An 18,832-nucleotide genomic window follows, 5' to 3' on the forward strand; every position below is an offset into this window, starting at 1 on the left:
TAAATTATCATTTTCTTTTCCACAAAATAGGCATATTGTGTAGTTTAGTTTAAATTTACTTTTTTTGTGTGAAGTTTATGCCTTTAGGCCTAATACAAATATTCGCAAAAATCTAGTTTAGGCTGCTTTATATTCAGGCTCTTTACTTTTTGAATCACTTTAGACATATGCAACTACTGACATGATGACGAGTTCCTCAATGCCTGAATCTCAAAAGGTTGACGAACTCCCCACCACAGAGAGCGCGCGCTATTTTTTCATAATGAGCTGCACGACACGCCTTGAATTGCAATAGAGGCTCGCGCTTTGAGCTTGAACTTGACTGTCGGAATGTGCCTCGTGGGAACAGGCCAGAGTTTGCCCCCTCCTTTCATGATGCACAATTTGGTGTCAACTCGAATTATCATAAAACCCAGCCTGCTTCAAATTAAGTGACGAGAGGTGCTGGGAGCTAGTCTCTCTCACATCCAAGGCACGGGAAGAATTAAAAGCTCCCTCGGTGAAGAAGCTCACTTGGGTACGTTTATTTTACAGATATTTCTACTTGAGAAAGTTTAGGCCTAATATTTCATCCTCGGTACTTGTGTAACGTTAAACGATAAATATTTGTAATTACTCACATTTTGATATTGACAATAAGTAAACGTTTGTAGGCAATATTTATTTTATTGTATACATTCCAAGTAGGCCTATGCTGAATATTAGCCTAACCTTTATAGAGCATCATTAACATTTGCAAGAGTGTGATGTCGGCTTGCATATAAGCCTATTCTACTTTTACTCAGGTGGGCCTAAGAAACTAGAGGTCTATTCTGATTAAATTATTTTCATCTTATTTTTGACATTTATTTCGTTAACATAATTTCTTATTTCCTTGCAGGTGACTTTCAGACATAACAACAGGTAATTAAAACAGGCATTCACTCCTTGTAGTAAAGCAATTTATGTTTTTAAACATAAAAAAAACATTTATTTTGCAGTGTACATTTGCAGAAGGTTGTACTTAGTTAATTATCTTCAAAATATTAAGTATTCAATGTATACATTTAAATATACAGTAAAGTAGACAATAATGCATTTGTCTGATACAGTTTTGGTTATACATGTATAACCTTATTTGAATTAGCTCCGAAAAAATATATATTTTTATTTTTATTTGTGGGTTCTTGGAACACATATATCTTCATCATATAAAATGTAGTCCACGATTCAGTGTGAAATTCTTATCAGGATTGTTAACATGATTATAATCATAACAATATCATTATTATACAACTGCAAATCAATTGTTTGCCTAATAAGACAGTGTGCTATAATACCTGAATATAATAATCATGAGCAGCCTGAGATTACTCAATATCTATCTTCATTGAATCATTTCCCTCTCAACATGGCTGATGTTACTGCATGGTACCGCACGCAAGGCAAGCGGTGCCGGAGCTCAAGTCTGGGACCAAAAGACTCCTGAACAGCTTCTACCATTGAGCCATAAGACAGCTGAACAGTTAGTCAAATGGCTACCCGCCCCCCCCCCCCCCCCCCCCCCCCCCAAATATCTAAATGTTGCAACTGCAGCAAAGATGGCACCTGTTATTTCCAGAGGGGAAGAAAGTAGATGATCCAATGCTTAAACAGGAAACTGTCTTGGTAATTCTTTAACATTTAACTTCTTCTAGTTATGCATTTTATTCCCCACTGAAAATCTGTCTCTGTCTCTGACTCACTCACACACACACACACACACACACACACACACACACACACACACACACACACACACACACACACACACACACACACACACACACACACACACACACTCACTCACTGAAAATAACAGGTGTACATTTTGCTCTGATAATAACAGATACATTAGTCTAGTCTAGTGAATGTGGCCCTAAAAAAAGTCTGTGTTGATGCTTTACTACTGTTGACCAATAAGAGTAAACTAACTGAAGGCCATGTAATGTACTTGAACTCATCATGACTTGTTGGCCACCAGAAGCATAGACAGAGTTTGGGAAACTCGGTCTTGATCTTTTTAATTTTAATGACACAATGCTGGCACCAAAAGCTAAAACACATTCTAATTTCTAAATTAGAAGATTTTTGTGGAATGTTTTTTATCAACAAGGAGGACGGTTTGGTGAACTGTTATGTGTTTTTGCCATTTTGTGCATGGCTACGGTAGTCCAATGCAACATGCAAATATTGTAGAGTAAGCATATCCGCGGGAAGTAGGAGTGCGGAAAGTGCTGCAGCACCCCTGAAAATCAGAATAAAAAAAACATTAAAAAATAGATGTATTTATATTTTATAAAGTGTAGGGCTTTTAAATGAATGCATGGCCTCGGGAGCTGAAATACTGCCGTGGCTATGTTATTCCTGGCGAATCAATTCATTGTATTGATTGTCCAGTTAAAAAATTAACCCGAAAGCTTCTTCAAAAGTTATTCGAGGATCCAATTAAAAGGGGTTATTTGAAGAACTTATAGGGGTTCCCCCACAGTTTTAATTTGGAGAACCTCTAAAGGATACTCCAGGAACCTTTTCTTTTGGGAGTGTAGGACGGTGCACAATTGGCCCAGCGTCGTCTGTGTTAGGGTTTGGCCGAGGAAGGCCGTCATTGTAAATAAGAATTTGTTCTTAACTGACTTGCCTGGTTAAATACATTTTTATCATCAGCCAGGGCTAGTTTGGATCTTTACACATTTTGTCTTTAGATAGATGATCGAGTTTTTTTACATATATATTGTTGTTTTCACTGTTTGTTTCCCCACACCACATTCTTCCATGCTAAATAGACATAATAATCCATAAACTCTCCATTCAATATTTAAATATTTGGACACTTATTTTAAATACACTTGTTTTACTATTTTGATCATATATACCTCGAGACTGTATTTGTATTTTCCTATGAACAAGGCTTCACACACCAGGATGTATAAAAACATGATAAATACCCTCACAACCAAATATAATGTGACAAAAGGGTCGTTTAAATGCAGTCCTTCACAATATGACCTCATTAATGATGTTAAACTATTTGCACTTTTTCTACAGTGAACTACGTTATTTTGGACACAGTTGAACTAAATTTTCTGCAACATCCCTGAAAACACCATACACTGCAACATTATTTTGGACACACCATACACTGCAACATCCCTGCATGTTCACTGCAGTACAACTGCAACATCACTGCACCTGAAAACACCATACACTGCAACATCATCACACCATACACTGCACCTGAAAAACACCATACACTGCAACATCACTGCACCTGAAAACACCATACACTGCAACATCACTGCACCTGAAAACACCATACACTGCAACATCCCTGCACCTGAAAACACCATACACTGCAACATCACTGCACCTGAAAACACCATACACTGCAACATCACTGCACCTGAAAACACCATACACTGCAACATCACTGCACCTGAAAACACCATACACTGCAACATCACTGCACCTGAAAACACCATACACTACAACATGTGGTATTAAATGTGGTATTCTGTTGTATTCTATAAGTTTGGGATTTTGAACACGTAACTTAACATGTCAAGTAGCTATTTTTTGAGAAAGCATTCATTCTACAGGACTTTACTCTCGTGAGGCTATTCTCACAATTTTTCTCTGACATAATTTTGAATTGATCACATGTACCCACATAATACCTTTACAGTATATAATTTACTCCTGCATATTGGGGTATGATATCAGTGGCATAATCATTAAAAAACAACTTTAATGCGTATATAGAACACACCTGTGAAGCATGATGGAAGTGGTTATTCCCCCATGTCTACCGTGTAAACCCCATCTCCAAAATAAGTCATCTGTAAATAAAACTGTAACATCAAATCACTTATCAAACTTTATTCAAAATGCATTTACATTTAAATACACTTTAAAGTAGGCTTGTTTACATATTTGTTGACGTATGTTTTATCTAGAGGGTTGTATTGTAAACTCACTTGGTTGAAACTATTTATGGTCTTGTACTGTACTTGACGCTTTAAGACGGTAAACGTACATAAAAAAACATGTATTCTCTCAATGTTATCAGGATGGCTTATATGCATTGATAAAACTGTTATTACGTAAGAAATTACCAAGTAATTACTGGTTAGTTTATTTGTGAGTTATAGCAAATAAACATATTGCTCAATAAATAGCATACCATCGGAAATTTAAAATTAAGCGTTTGATGCAAGTTTCAGACTAAGCAAGTACCTATTGTTATAAATTATGTAGGTTACCAAATCATCGTCCTTATTCATGCGGTCAAATTATTTATAGGCCATATTGAAATAAAAGGAAATGTAAAAAGTTGCAGCGCTCCTTTTAACCATATAGATTTATCGTTATTTTATCACGGAATTACAGCACAAGTTGGTTGGTGCAATTCAGTAAATGTTAGTTTTCTTTAGGATCAATTCAATTTGTGCTGAATTAATCTAACACGTAAAATGAACTTCAACCAATACAATCGAACATCAAAGTTTGATTCTGGCCTCGAAATATCAGTACGATGACGTTTAGACTGCAGGTCAAACCAAATAAACATATCCACACGTATTTAGGCGTAGGCTAGCGTAGAATAACGTATAACCTTCTCAAAATGTGAATGACGTAGCCTATACATTAGGTGACATTTTTCCTTTATCATTTCTTAATTACAAATGCAAATATGTTAATTAAAAACTCCAAATGAAGCACTGAATACTGTAGTGAAACATTAAATATAATTGGTGAATTGTGTCCCTCCATTAGCTTTCTATGACTGCATGAAATGTCCACCCAGTTTTTGAAGGTGTGTGTTTGAAATATTTCCTGAACGTTTTACAATCTGTATAAGCGTATCATTCGTTTTTCAAATGAGAAGGCAAACACGCAAATAAAGCATTTTAATTTATGATACAGTCTGTAGCCTACTTCAGGCTAATTTGCAAGGTTAGGCCTAAACAAAGGCTCACCTAAAACACATTCACATAGCTATCTCTCCCTCTAATTGTCTGTGTATCGTGTTTTTTCGTGTAGTCAATAACTGACAATCTATATTTAACTGTAAAAGGACATTAACACTGCAGTCTACACTGTAGTCCAATCCACTGAAGACAATGTTCATGTCCCCTGTCACCAAAGAGCGTCGCTGTTTCTATCATTCGTGTACTGTAGGATGGGGGGGGATTTTTCCTCCCAACGTTTTGACAATATTAATTCCGAGAGATATACTGTATATTCTATATCATTTTATTTGGGTCAGGGTCAGATAGCCTACATTCTTAGCATACAATCCATAACGTTAGATACGTTCATATTGTACTTTCATATTGAAAAGCAGATGCTTACAAAGTATTTTTGTTTAAATATAATAATTCAGTATTTTGTTTGCTGTTTAGACGGTTAGCCCTGTTAGTATTATTCCTTATTACTAAAAGTTACTATATGAGTATACAGACTAAAAATGAAGGTTCCTCAATGGTTCTTTGATTAAGGTGATGGTTCTATGTGGAACCATACTAACCCAAATAATACATATTGGTGTCCTTGATTGTTTTTTGTGATTCAATAAGGGTTATTTCCTATTTAGTGATAATTAAAATCTAGGGTCGGCGCCTCATCAGAATAATTTGGGGTGTGGTTTGCTCACAGCACTTTCCTCCATAAAGGTTCTATAATTATTTATTTATTTACAATAAAAGGGTTTTATATCCCCCAAAAGAGTTGTAACCATAGCGGAACCCTTTTTTAGTGCTATATAGACACTTTTTTAATGGTTCTTTGTAGGACCTTAGGAAAGGGTTCTTTATATCACTATACAGGTTCCATTTAGAACCTTATGATTATGGTTCTTTATATAACCTTCAAAAAAAGGTTCCATATTGCACCAAAAGGCGTTGCGTTATGGTTACAAGCCGAATAACCCTTATTTGCCACTATATAGAACCAACTGTTGGGCTTTAGACCTACTGAAGATTAGTATAGAAAAAATATAGTCCCAGGCCCACGATGCATTTGAGTTTATTTGGCTTGATACAAAATAACTTGAATTATGAAGATTATGGGCTGCTTCATTCTCGTTTGTAAAGAAATCATTTGGTTCCTTAAAGTGTCCTATATCTGGCGTCGATAGGGTTACCATATAACAATAACAATCCCAACTGGCAAAACTGTTCAAAAAAATCGCTCAAATAAAGATTCAATGTATATTTTTCTTTGTTTAACAGAAGTGACAGTTAGACCTGAATAAACACTGATTATTTATGGGCAAAAGTGTGTGTGTGTGTGTTAATGTGTGTGTGTGTGTGTGTGCGCGCGCGCACGTGCGTGTGTGTGGCTCCATCGTGAGTGTTGCTTTCATCCAACAATTACATTTCTTAAATAGCCTATTACCTCATAATAGTCTGGGGTAATAGTCCTAGGTAGGCTACTAGCCGAGTATGTAGCAAGCAGTATATGCCCTGAGCATTGCTTTTACATAAAGTCAGGCCGAATTAATCGTATACCTATATACCATATATGGTAACCTCTTCGGATAGCATCGCCTGACCATGCGCGTACCATCGTTAGCATTTTTATTTTCGTATCTCCCGCGACAAGCACTGCACCTATTACCTCACTGTGCGACAGAAGGCAGAGAGGCAGATGCGTCATTGAGGAGTAATTAACGCGCTAACATTAAACTTGAGCATCAGCACGGTCGCTGTGGCGCTGTTTCTGTCTCGTTGCCAAAGCCTGGCTGTTTGCTAGGAGGATAACGTCGTGATAAACAATAGCCTCGGCATTGTTTTTCCCCGTCTTCATGGTCCTACATAATTTTGAAGCTAAGGAAAGCAAGATAATACAATATTGGAACAGGTTTCTAGTGAATGCAAGGTAGGTTGTGGCATAGGTGGTTTAGGTCTGGCATGTGGTTATGCTGATATTCATTTCAGACCAACAGCCTTTGTATTGTTCCATATTTCTGCAAACATATTTTGACACATTTGATATGTCGCCTCCCTCCTCCGCCCCCCACCTCTACATCCATCCATCCCCTCTCCATCTATAGCTTGCTGCCCTCTCTCGCTGTCTTTCTCATGCATCCCTTGTTCTCTCCCTCTTTCTCGCTGTCTTCCTCACGCAACCCTTGTTCTCTCTCCCTCTTTCTCGCTGTCTTCCTCACGCAACCCTTGCTCTCTCTCCACCTCTCTCTCCCTCTCTCTCTCCCTCTCTCTCTCACTCTCTCTCACTCTCTCTCTCTCACTCGGTTGTGTCTGGAACAAAAACGATAGGGGACGTACATTTTGAGAGGCGCAGAGAATAGGCGATCACGCAGAGTAGGAACAAAAGCCGTCTGTTATGAAAGGACCAACGAGTGAAGCTGCAGTGTTTGGGTTTCTGGCCACGTTCGCCGATACCGCGTGAGTGGAGGGGAGAAACAACAGATTCCAATCGCTCTCTCGTGGTCTAGGCTGGGGAGAATACTGCGTGTGACTCCATTTAGTACAATAACCTTATTTATCTCTCTTGCCATTCAAGCACAAGTCATATTTTTTGGGAACATTTTAGTATGATAAACTTCATTGATTAATTTGATGAGCAATATAAACTTTTGAAATATCTTTAAAATTAACCAAAAAGGATATCTGGTACTATTTTGGATGATAAATATGCCCATTGTAAGTATGAACGTTGCTGGTGGTGATACTGTTAGATGTTAAGAGTTTTGTTCACCTGGTGATTGAGGATATTTCGAGTTGCATTTCATCTGGCATAATTTAGTTAGTTTTGGGTAGTTATTTTATCTTTCAATTTTTCATTTGTTTTATTTGTAATACAAATCATTATTATTATAGTCATCATTATAATTTTTGGCCTACGACTTATTCTCTAAATGTAACTTAATAGCTCTTCCAAAGTATCATAGCCTATTACATAAGGTATATAGAGACCCCCCAGCGTTAAGAAAATGTTCCGAGATTGTTTAGGGATTGTTCAGAGCCTGGGAAAATGTTTCGGGGCCTACGGAGTGACGTGCTGACGAGACACTCTTTTTCGGGGGACCTCGGGGCTACCAGACGGTATTGTTATGATAATGATTTCCAGCTCCCTGTTGAACTTGATGTTGACTTCTTTCTTTGGGCCAAATTTTTCTCTACCACTTGTTTGTTGCGAAATCTTCCAGGGGTCTGCATGGCAGGGATTGTGAAAGGGACTGTATAATGCACACCAAGGCTGCTTTGAGTATAGACTGATTTATAGGCCGACATTCTTTTCTAACCCTCATTTGTATGAGGTTACAGTAATTGCAATTTCTTCACGTGAAATGATGTCGTTACTTTATGGAAGTGATAATGTAATTGTCTGATAGGCTAATCACTAAATGTATTGTGCTATCCCATTATTATCCTGTGGGGCATCTGCAGGGCAAGTCGTACAGATTTACGTAGATGTGCAGGTTAATTTAATGCATTTAGTTTATCATGTGGCATGGGATGAATCGAATGAATTTAATATAACATCATTTTTTTGTTAAATGCTATTTCCAGTTATGCATTTTAGTTTTAGCGGCAACAGGTGCGGGCGGTACTGGCCTTAGCCTTTGTACTGAATGGCCAGCTGCCTATGCGCATGTCAAGTTCTTATGAAAAAATTGAATGCAATTTTTCATTGAAATATTTTGTGCAATTTTGCAATATGGGGACTGAACTTGGATGACATCACTTAAAATTAATGCATTTCCCACATATAAATATAATACATTGTATTTAGGTCAAGTGTAGGTCTATTTTGTTTTAAGAACACCATTATTTGTGTTTAAGTCATTTTATAGGACTAATAGCTGATTTTTTGAGCTCCCGTTTTCTACTAATGTTTATGCTAAGAGGCTGCACACGCATGTCTTACAGTCAAGCGCGTGCTCAGTGGGCTAAAGGTTTGCTCGTCCAATCAAAATTCAATAAGATGATCTCAATTCATCACAATGATGCATAGTGATAGGCTCACATAACGACATGTCTTGTGATAGGCTAATAAATACTCTGTTTTGCTTTTGTCCTCACACGGTTACAAGTACTTTGTCTTCCCTGAATTTTAGTAACCATATCCGTTTTTTTATTACAAAGTGTTTTACGTGATTGTTGTTCAGTTCACTATGAGGAATGCTGTAAGGAGCGACGCATAGCCTATGCTAGACCTTGACAAAGAACCTTTCTCATGTTATAAAATGCAGGCTAGGCCTCGAGTAGCCATAACATGACAGTATTATAATCCCTTGGGATGCAGTCCCGTTTCCTGTAATTATTCTGACCCTATAGGCCTACGTGAACTCTATATCAATGTCTCCCAAGGTGTACCTTCGTGATAACGATGTGGCTCATGTGTTATAATCAGATATGCTATCTGATGCAAGCAGGTATATGCAGGTATATTTCGTTCTGTTTAAATCTCCATCTTCTATCTTTATTGGTAGTCTAACACTCATCATATAGCACACACACATACCCAAACTCACACACACACACTCACGTGCGTGCGCGCGCACACACACACACACACACACACACACACACACAAACACGCGCGCCCATTCTAGATGAGAAAGGCCTTTCTAACTTTATGAGTACAGTGAGATGCTATACTGCCTCGTTTCCAGTAGATCGGACAGATCTCTTTATCAAAAGATGTAGGTTGTTCATTATCCTGCAATCTCATCTATCTCTTGGCTAAAGCTATCCATCCTAACATACTTGATAACGTGGTACATCCGGACTGAGTACACTATCAGAAGTAGATTACCGTTTTAAATGTGTAGAAGCGGCCAAACAATTTCAGCACCGTGGACAGAGACTTAGAATGAAGGCCGAGAATGAGTTGAATTCCTCTGCTTTAACGAGGGAGTTGGAGCCGATTTCCAAGTCATTGCTTCAGCAGAGCTTTACAGTTAAGACCTCCTGGTGCTTTCATACGAAGGAACAACACTTATTTATGTGCTGGTATAATTTCCCTTTTGGGTAAATGTGTGTTTTTACAGCGTGTTTGGCTGTGGTTGTGTAGAGTGAGAGTGTGTAGAGGGAGAGAGAAGATTTTCTGGTCATGTTTGATGTAGAGTGAATATTTGACTAAATGCAGATCTTCCTATAACACCTCATCATGGTGTAAAATCTCAAACTGTTGTTGGCTTTGAAATAGAGGATATTAGAGTGAAGATAATGTGGACGAAAATACCAAATCCCATTAGTACAGTAAGAAACCTGAGGAAGCAGCAGTGATGAACATTATTAAAATAGCTGCTGAGATCAACAGGTAAGAGAGAATATAGGCCAGCCAGCTAGTTGACCCAAAGTAGGCCAGCCAGCTAGTTGACCCAAAGTAGGCCAGCCAGCTAGTTGACCCAAAGTAGGCCAGCCAGCTAGTTGACCCAAAGTAGGCCAGCCAGCTAGTTGACCCAATGTAGGCCAGCCAGCTAGTTGACCCAATGTAGGCCAGCCAGGTAGTTGACCAAATTTAGGCCAGCCAGCTAGTTGACCCAATGTAGGCCAGTTAGTTGACCCAATTCACCGCTCATCATGAGAGACATTAATTAGCAAGAGCTTGTTAGCAGAACTGCTCAGATGATGAGAAGCTCAGAAATGAATATTTGGAAGTAGGCTAATTGGATAAATTCCTTGAAGCACAAGTTTAGAATATGTATGTGCGAAAGAGATGATCATCAGCCCTATAAGTAGCCTATGCCTAAAAATACTGGTTTGTTTTTTTACAGCAATCGTATTACTTTGAAAAAGTCGTTATGGCATGCGGAGTATAGAGCACTATAGAAGAAATATGTATGTCTTATGTCTTATTCTTTCCTATTATAAGTCGTAGATCGGCCTATACCTCATTAAAAACTCTTAATTGAAATGTTCAAAAATAACACGAATTTCGGTTAAGTGTAGCCCTCGATTCGTGAGCATGTTTTTGCTATATTTTGAACGGTGTAATTTAGGAATTTTCACAGTTGTCATGAATCATATTTTCCACTTTACCTCCCCTGACTATTTTCATGCCTTTCATATTTTAAAACATTTTATCTTTGACCAAATTGTGATGACTATTTAAACATGTATGTGGTGAAGAAATTGAAAAAAACTTGAGTAAACGGAGACAACATGCAGCCAAATATAAGTGATTGGACAATCTATAATCTAAGAAATACATTTGTATTTTTGCCAGGTAAAAATGAATGCTGAGTGGACCTATAGAGGCCCTTTCTCAAATAGGCCCGCTGTTAAAACGGTGGGTGGTATAGGCATTCCCTAAACTACTTCACGAAATGACCCTTTATGATGTCATGTATTATGAAATCAACATCACTAGCTCCTTCAATTCCGTGTTTGGGATTTTGACAAAACCTCTAGGCCTGGTGATTATATGTAGCTATTTCAGTGCATATTACCACTGAGCGTTTTATAGGCTTATGTATAGGCCTATTTATGATAACCACAGCATTGCTGTAAATGTGTAAACCTTAATTCTGAAACTAGCAGTGCTGCACGGGATTCTCAAGATAATGCTCAATATTCCCAAATGACATACAACTATGTTCTTGCTGCAAAGGTTAGGGTTGTATAAGCCTTAAATTGCTGGTTGACTTGTCTATTCTGAGAGTATGTTTGGTGTCTCCATTGTATATACGCTTGTGGATAATATAATGGACTCTTCCAGTTAGGACGACACCACAATAATGCATTTACATAGTGAAATGCACCATGAATATTTACATTTTACGTGTGTGTGTGTGTGTGTGTGTGTGTGTGTGTGTGTGTGTGTGTGTGTGTGTGTGTGTGTGTGTGTGTGTGTGTGTGTGTGTGTGTGTGTGTGTGTGTGTGTGTGTGTGTGTGTGTGTGTGTGTGTGTGTGTGTGTGTGTGTGTGTGTGTGTGTGTGTGTGTGTGTGTGTGTGTGTGTGTGGTGGTCAGGGCGGTTTGGGATTAGTAGGCGGGGCGCGCAGGGGAGTTAACCAATGAGCATATTGTGAACTAGCTCATGCTCGTCAGTTGCAGCCTGTGTGTCAGGGAGGCGACACCATTCTGTAGCCTATGGATATCTGCCGTGGTATATTCTCATATAGTCTACTTTCTTCAACTTGACACTGAAATCTTAATTTGCCTTACAGGCTATCTGCATATTCTTACTAAAAATACATTTTTAGAAATTGGAATAACAAAAATGATGAACGGATACTACGAACTGTGCATCTGTGAGTAAAATATCTTTATTTTAAGATGTGCATAATTTGTATTCATTGTATTGTCATAGGTTATAAAGATAATATTCTGAACTGTATTAGTCTTTGTGTGAAATTGTATTTTTGGGATGAGTAAGAGATAGCCTTAAGAAGTTCATGTTGCCTAGTGATGGCTTTAAGTACTATGCTTTTCGTGTACCCTCAGCATTTTCTATTTTTTTGTCAATATTAGCAATAACAACATGTTAGTTGCTGAGAATTTAATTAAGGCGCTTAGGCAGTTTTGTTGCAATAGCCTATTTGCTACCCAGCGCATGCATTGCCTTTCTTATAGTTTTGCGTTAGGTCTATGTGATTTACTAAAATAATACCCTATCTGAATGTAACCTAGCCTATAGGCTACTCTAAATGATAGCCTTTTTATTATTATATTTTAAAGTTCGAAAGATGGGTGTGATATTTTCAGATTTAAGTCGGTAAATCGTTGAACTTGATAGATAAGACTGTGTGTGTGGTGTGTGTCAGCTACGTAGATAGCATTCCCTTACATAGCCCTATCTACACAAATAAATAAATAAATACATATATTTATATACATGGCATGCATACATATGCTGGGAGAACAGCATCGTTGTCTACGGAGCTATACGGTGTGTTGGCAGTGCGGGAGAGCCTATCGAGCGCCTCGCTCCAACGACTGTTTCTGCTCCATGTGACCACAAACAGCGGCTACGCAGCGGCCCCTTTAAGAGACGACGGGTTCGTTTGTGTCTTTGGTTATCTAGCTGTATGAGTTATAATTTCATAAAGCTAGAGAACCGAAAGTATAAACTAATTCCAAGGACTTCAGAAGCCGGGCCTGCGTCGAGGTGGCTATGGTCTGGGCAGGGAGAAGGTAGGGGGGCGCTGGATGCTGCACATGTCTGTGCCAGTTCAGAACACCCAAAATGCCGACGTGGGGATTCAAGTTGATTCCTGCCTGCTGAGAAACGGTAGATAGCTTTGGATTTAGTGTATTCGGGTGTGAAATTATACATCTAAAAATGAATCAGTTTAAACTGATGTGTAGCCTATCTTGAATACGAGCTGAGAATACGCTGGCTGCGCTGTCAATGGATGCGAACAGTCGAGCATCTTGATACTTGGACCTAATGCACATTTCTAAATAGTTATAGAGTTAAGCTGCTGTACTTTATAACCGGAAAGGCAAATGAGGAATATAGAAATGCAAGACAGTTGTTCTGATAGTGTTATTGCTATTCGGCCTGGAAAAACAGAAGGGTAAAGAAATACATTTCGTCCGATTGGTCAGTTCTGAGGTGTCACTTGGTTCTTGAAGCAGCGATATCAGCAGGCAGGTCACCCATGATACAAGTCAGTATTCGACGTCCATCTATGTCTCAGGACGTCGGGAGGTGAAGTGGAAACCGGCCACTAGGAGCAACAGTGAGCACTGTTACCTTCAAATAGGCTTCACATAAATTGAAACCCACTACTAAGGCTACGTAAAGCTATACATTTCACAGAGATGTCTGATATGCAACAAACTCTCACGTCTCATGTCAGAATTAGACATTCATCCATGTATCTTAATCATCTCAAGGTTGCTTGTTCGAATCCAGCAATAGAAAGTTGTTTTTGATGTTTTCCTTTTAAACCTATCATTAACCTTAACCATTACATGAACCATTATGAGTTAATGCCTAAACTTAACCTTGGAACAATACAAAGCAGTAAGCAAACACTTCGAAATTTGATGTTTGGAACAACTTAAAAATGTGACATTTCTGAAACATGGATGAACTTCCAATTCTGATGTGAGATTGTGAGAGCTTGTTGCATATCAGACATCTCTGTGAAATGTATAGCTTTACTTAGTGGTGGGTTTCAATACTGTATATTTAAAATAATCCTGATAGTCAAACCAATATATTCACCTTCCTACTATAGCCTACCTGTATTTTGGGGCAAAAACATAATGAAAAGAAAACATAAGTTGCATAGCATACAGCCTAGGCTACCTTATCGTTTTCATGACAATCATAGACGATTACAATTGGATTTTGTGTATTTTCCAGGGGCGCAACTTTCGCTGAGGACGGGGGGACATTCCCCACATTCTGAAACTGCATTTTTGTTCCCCCTAGTTTTATCATTGGAATGTGATACAAAATGAGGCAGCGGTGTGCTTTAGGACCATGCGGACGCCTCCGAGTGGACGGGTAGGCTGTTTGGCGTGTTTATCAGACTGAAAAAATGCAATAATAATATTATGTACCCCCCACTTCTAAAACCAAAGTTGCATCACCTGCACCCCATCCAGGACCTCTATACCAGGTGGTGTCAGAGGAAGGCCCTAACAATTATCAGACTCCAGCCACCCTAGTCACAGACTGTTTTCTCTGCTACCGCACGGCAAGCAGTACCGGAGCGCCAAGTCTAGGTCCAAGAGGCTTCTAAACAGGTTCTACCCCCCAGCCATAAGACTCCTGAACACCTGATCAAATGGCTACCCAGACTATTTGCATTGCCCTCCCCTCCCCCTCTTTTACACCGCAGCTCTCTGTTGTTATCATCTATGCATAGTCACTTTAATAACTCTACCCACATGTACATATTACCTCAACTAACCGGTGCCCCTGCACATTGACTCTGTACTGGTACCCCCCAGTATATGGTCTTGCTATTGTTATTTTACTGCTGCTCTTTAATTACTTGTTACTTTTATTTCTTAATCTTATCCATATTATGTATATATACTCTGCATTGTTGGTTAGGGGCTCGTAAGTAAATATTTCACTGTAAGGTCTCTACACCTGTTGTATTTGGCGCATGTGACGAATACGATTTGATATGGTATTAGCCGTAACAACAGTCGTTCTACCATCTTCAAACTTGAGGTTTTACCTGTCAAGAACTGAGTGATAGCAGATTCATGTTGTTGGCTACAGCCACCTACATATTGTTAGGAGAGACACAGGCCTCTATGTAGGGTGAGAAGGAGTGTTCATTTGAATGCACACAAAACAGGTGTGATGTTAGACGTTGGCACAGCTGGATAGTTCCTGTAATTGTTTTACTGTATACACAGAATGTATGTAAATCCCTCTCACCTCGTCAGAAGAACAGGGTGTATGTACTTTTTACTGTAAGAAAGAAATAGATCAATCTTCTCTATTCAGCTCCAAAATAGTATTTTGATCTCAGTATCACGGTTGTGTTGCCCTTGTGTGGAGAACTAATGAAACTAATTCATATAGCTGGTCAGTGACATGTTCTCAACATGGTATGTAGCCTATAATGTTTTCCTCATGATTCCATCTATATTTACTGATAATGATTGCATGTAACTGGTGGCAGTTAACTGCTGGAGGTGTGTATTTGAGGCATAATAATGTTTATTCTGTTGAAGTTCCTGAAGTAGACGTTGGTTGTTCATTATGCGTACAGTACAGTATTTCAGACCAAGTTCAAAGTGAGTTTGAATAGTCATTCTGAGGAGATTGTTCTAGAATTGAACAACGTAACACAGTACAGAATAGTTTCTGTTCTATTTATACTATTCTTAGAATGATCATAAATAAGGATCTATCTTTGGCTGTGAGTGAAGTCTCATAACCCACATTCTATTTGGAGGATGTGTGACACATAGCTCAATCTTTGATGTATACTTCTGGGTTGTTGAAAGTTTGGCCTTGAATTGGAATGAGAATGTAGGAAGAAGAGTAGGAGTCTTCTTGGCTGATGTTTGGATGATTTGAAATGATCTACACAGACTCTTCCTCAATCTCTAGTTGACTACTAGAAAAGTTAGCAGTAGAGCAACGGAACACAGAGACACAAGCAAAACTTCAGAATTTATCAATGACATGTGTTTTCAGTGGATACAACACATGCTATAATTGTATGATTTTTAAGGTTAGTATACTCAAAATAATTAACGTCATTTGTCATTTTGAAAATTCAGGCCTAGGTGTGCTTGCTATATCCCAATTTGTATTCTCCGATATCCTTTATACGGTTATAATGGTGGATAACGGTTAATAACAGTTAATAATGGTTGATATTTTGATCAACAGCATTCTAACCCATCATGTCTCTCAATAATTGTTTATTTCAGGAAGAAGAAAAAGTGATTGTACATACTGGAAGGTGCACCTGTCAGAAAACAAAATGGCATCTCATGTTACCTTGAGGTCTCAGATACCAGGGACTGGGAGGAGGAGGGCCCAGGTCAAACCTACAAGGATCAACCACCAATTTACAGGTAACAATACTACAGATAAAAACATAAAATATATCATATTCCACATATCCTTTCACTTAATATTCAGTTTACCTTTCGTTCTTCACGGGTGAAAATACTTAACAAGTTGGCCCTAAGAGTACGGCAGTAGTTAAAACGAGTAGTTAAAACGTTGGTCCTCAGACCGTATATACATCAATTGAGAAGTCTAAGACGTAGGCATATGATGCTCTTGCTTGTATATTAGGTACCGTGTAGCTACTAGCTACTAGCTAATGCAGTCATCCCCAGTGTTGTGTTCTGGTACAGAATAGTTTTCTATTGTGCGTAAATAAATGAGAGAAAGGGAGTAGAAGTTAGTCCATTATTGAGATGTGCTTGCTTTACTAGTGGTGGTAATTTTGTCTCAGTTGATAGGTCTTCTTGGGTTTTGGGAAGGTCCTAAACGTCTTAATTTCACCCTGCTTCTCACAGCAGGCACATAATCCTGGAGCAACAGGAAATGTGAATTATTATGTGGATTATAATTCATTGAAATTTTTCTAGGGATTGATACATTTTCCGACAGGGCAATCAATATAAAGTGGAAATTAGAAACTTTAGAAGCCATTTTAAACCTTGAATACACTACAATTAGCATTTCCTGCTGCGCAGGAAAATGATCTGCGAAAACAGTGATCAAAGTAGATCTGTATGTAAGAACCCAAAGCTGTGTGTGTATGTATGTTGTGTGTGTTTAGGACAGAGACCATGGATAGATACTTCATACCACTTAGACAGCATGGTAGTTTTCCAAATACTGTATCTAATAATTAAAACAATTTGAAATACATTTACATAGTTCATTTTTTAATTGTAAAATATTTAATTTCAAAATGTTCACAGCCTCAGGTCTTGAGGACATGTATTTAGATTGTAAAAATAAATACACTTTTAGTAATTAATATAGGCCTATACAGTATTTGCAATCCAAGCCAAATGTACTATTATTTTGCTGTCTAAAATTTGAGTTAGGGTAAGGCTGCAAGGGGCGGTTCAACGTTACTGTTCCTCAAACCACACACTCCCTAAATATTATTTTGAACAAACTGAATACCAACTCCAAATATAATTGAGTTTATTCCTTTATCCTCTGAAATGTTTGCATTTTTCACATTCTACACCCCCCCTTCTCTTGTTCTCTCTCAGTTTGACTCAGAGACACACACTTCTTTTTATCCGTTTGAAACACTCTGATAAAGTGTCTTGCTGTAGCTAAGGTGCAGGGCAGCTGGCTGTCTAATCCATATTTGAGAGCCTTTGCTGCGGTGCCGTATCTCTTTAAGTGAGCAAGGGGGACAGGGGCTCATCCTGGGTTTGGGACTGCTCATGTGGAAAGGCTGTTCTGGTGGCTCTGTCCGTTTCACCCCTAATTCCTAGGCAAGACCCCCCCCCTTTTCTCATTCTTTCTCTGTTCCACTTTCTATTCATGTAACCCCGATCTGTTAATATTTTGTTCACTTTTTCTTAAGGAATAGTCATATTTTCTAGGACACTTTTAATTCTTAGGTGTCATTTTTAGAAATATGGCAGTATTTTTCTTGATGCTTATGTTAGAGTAAAGACTCGTTTTAAGACCTACCTTCACATACATTGAATATTTAAAGATGTACTTAAAGAAATGACAAAGAGTACCTAAACAAGAAGGCCAGGTCCAAAGCAAGGTCAAATCATCATGGCTTCCAACCTTGGGGCGTTCAGTTGGAGGCTAGCTCAGTGAAATGTCTTCAGAGGGTCTTTGACTTGCCTAGACTTTCCCAAGCTTTTATATTACCGTATGCAAAGACTTCTCTGTGCGCTGCTCTCAAACGTGGATGTAAATTATGCCCTGAGCATTATGCAGTCTGATTTGAGAAACATCTCTGCAAATGAATGCAGTGGTGGTGGTGGTGGTGGTGGTGGTGGTGGTGGTGGTGGTGGTGGTGTGTGTGTGTGTGTGTGTGTGTGTGTGTGTCATGACAGGGGAACTAATGTATGTGGAGTGCATTAATGAACATCAGAAACAATCACAGACCTATAGATCATTTGTTGGCTTTTTCCTATTTTCAACCATAACAAAATATGTTATGAAAATACTCCAATTGTCTCACAAGAAGGTCTGTGAGTGAAATGACAGAGAAACAATATTAATCTAGGGACGGCGATACAAAGGCCTGCAAGTCAAATTTACACATGTATAGTTTGTGTGGTTGAGGGGCTTCAGGCCCTAAGAGCAGAGAGAGAGAGGAGAGAGAGCTCTGGTATTTCTATGCAAACTAGGGCTGGAATAATGAGAGGAGTGTGTGGGGGTGGGAGGGGTCGATGGAGGAGGGAA

At 38.6% G+C, this 18,832-nt stretch overlaps 1 long non-coding RNA gene across 6 annotated transcripts in view; it reads left to right on the forward strand.

Annotated features, from left to right (window-relative positions):
- Nucleotides 1-443: 443 nt before the first annotated feature.
- LOC135510454 (uncharacterized) overlaps nt 444-18,832 on the forward strand; it is a 75,520-nt gene continuing 57,131 nt past the window's right edge. For 2 of the 6 annotated variants that reach the window (XR_010451126.1, XR_010451121.1), the window contains exons 1-3: nt 454-517; nt 881-903; nt 16,354-16,500. This is a non-coding gene — a long non-coding RNA (uncharacterized LOC135510454). Of the gene's footprint in view, nt 518-880; nt 904-6,693; nt 6,901-7,159; nt 7,686-11,974; nt 12,246-14,380; nt 14,456-16,353; nt 16,501-18,832 lie in introns of those variants that run through there. The other 4 variants (XR_010451122.1, XR_010451124.1, XR_010451125.1 and 1 more) reach the window with 4 other exon arrangements.

This window comes from Oncorhynchus masou, chromosome 3, assembly GCF_036934945.1.
Source record: "Oncorhynchus masou masou isolate Uvic2021 chromosome 3, UVic_Omas_1.1, whole genome shotgun sequence".
Lineage (NCBI taxonomy): Eukaryota > Metazoa > Chordata > Actinopteri > Salmoniformes > Salmonidae > Oncorhynchus > Oncorhynchus masou.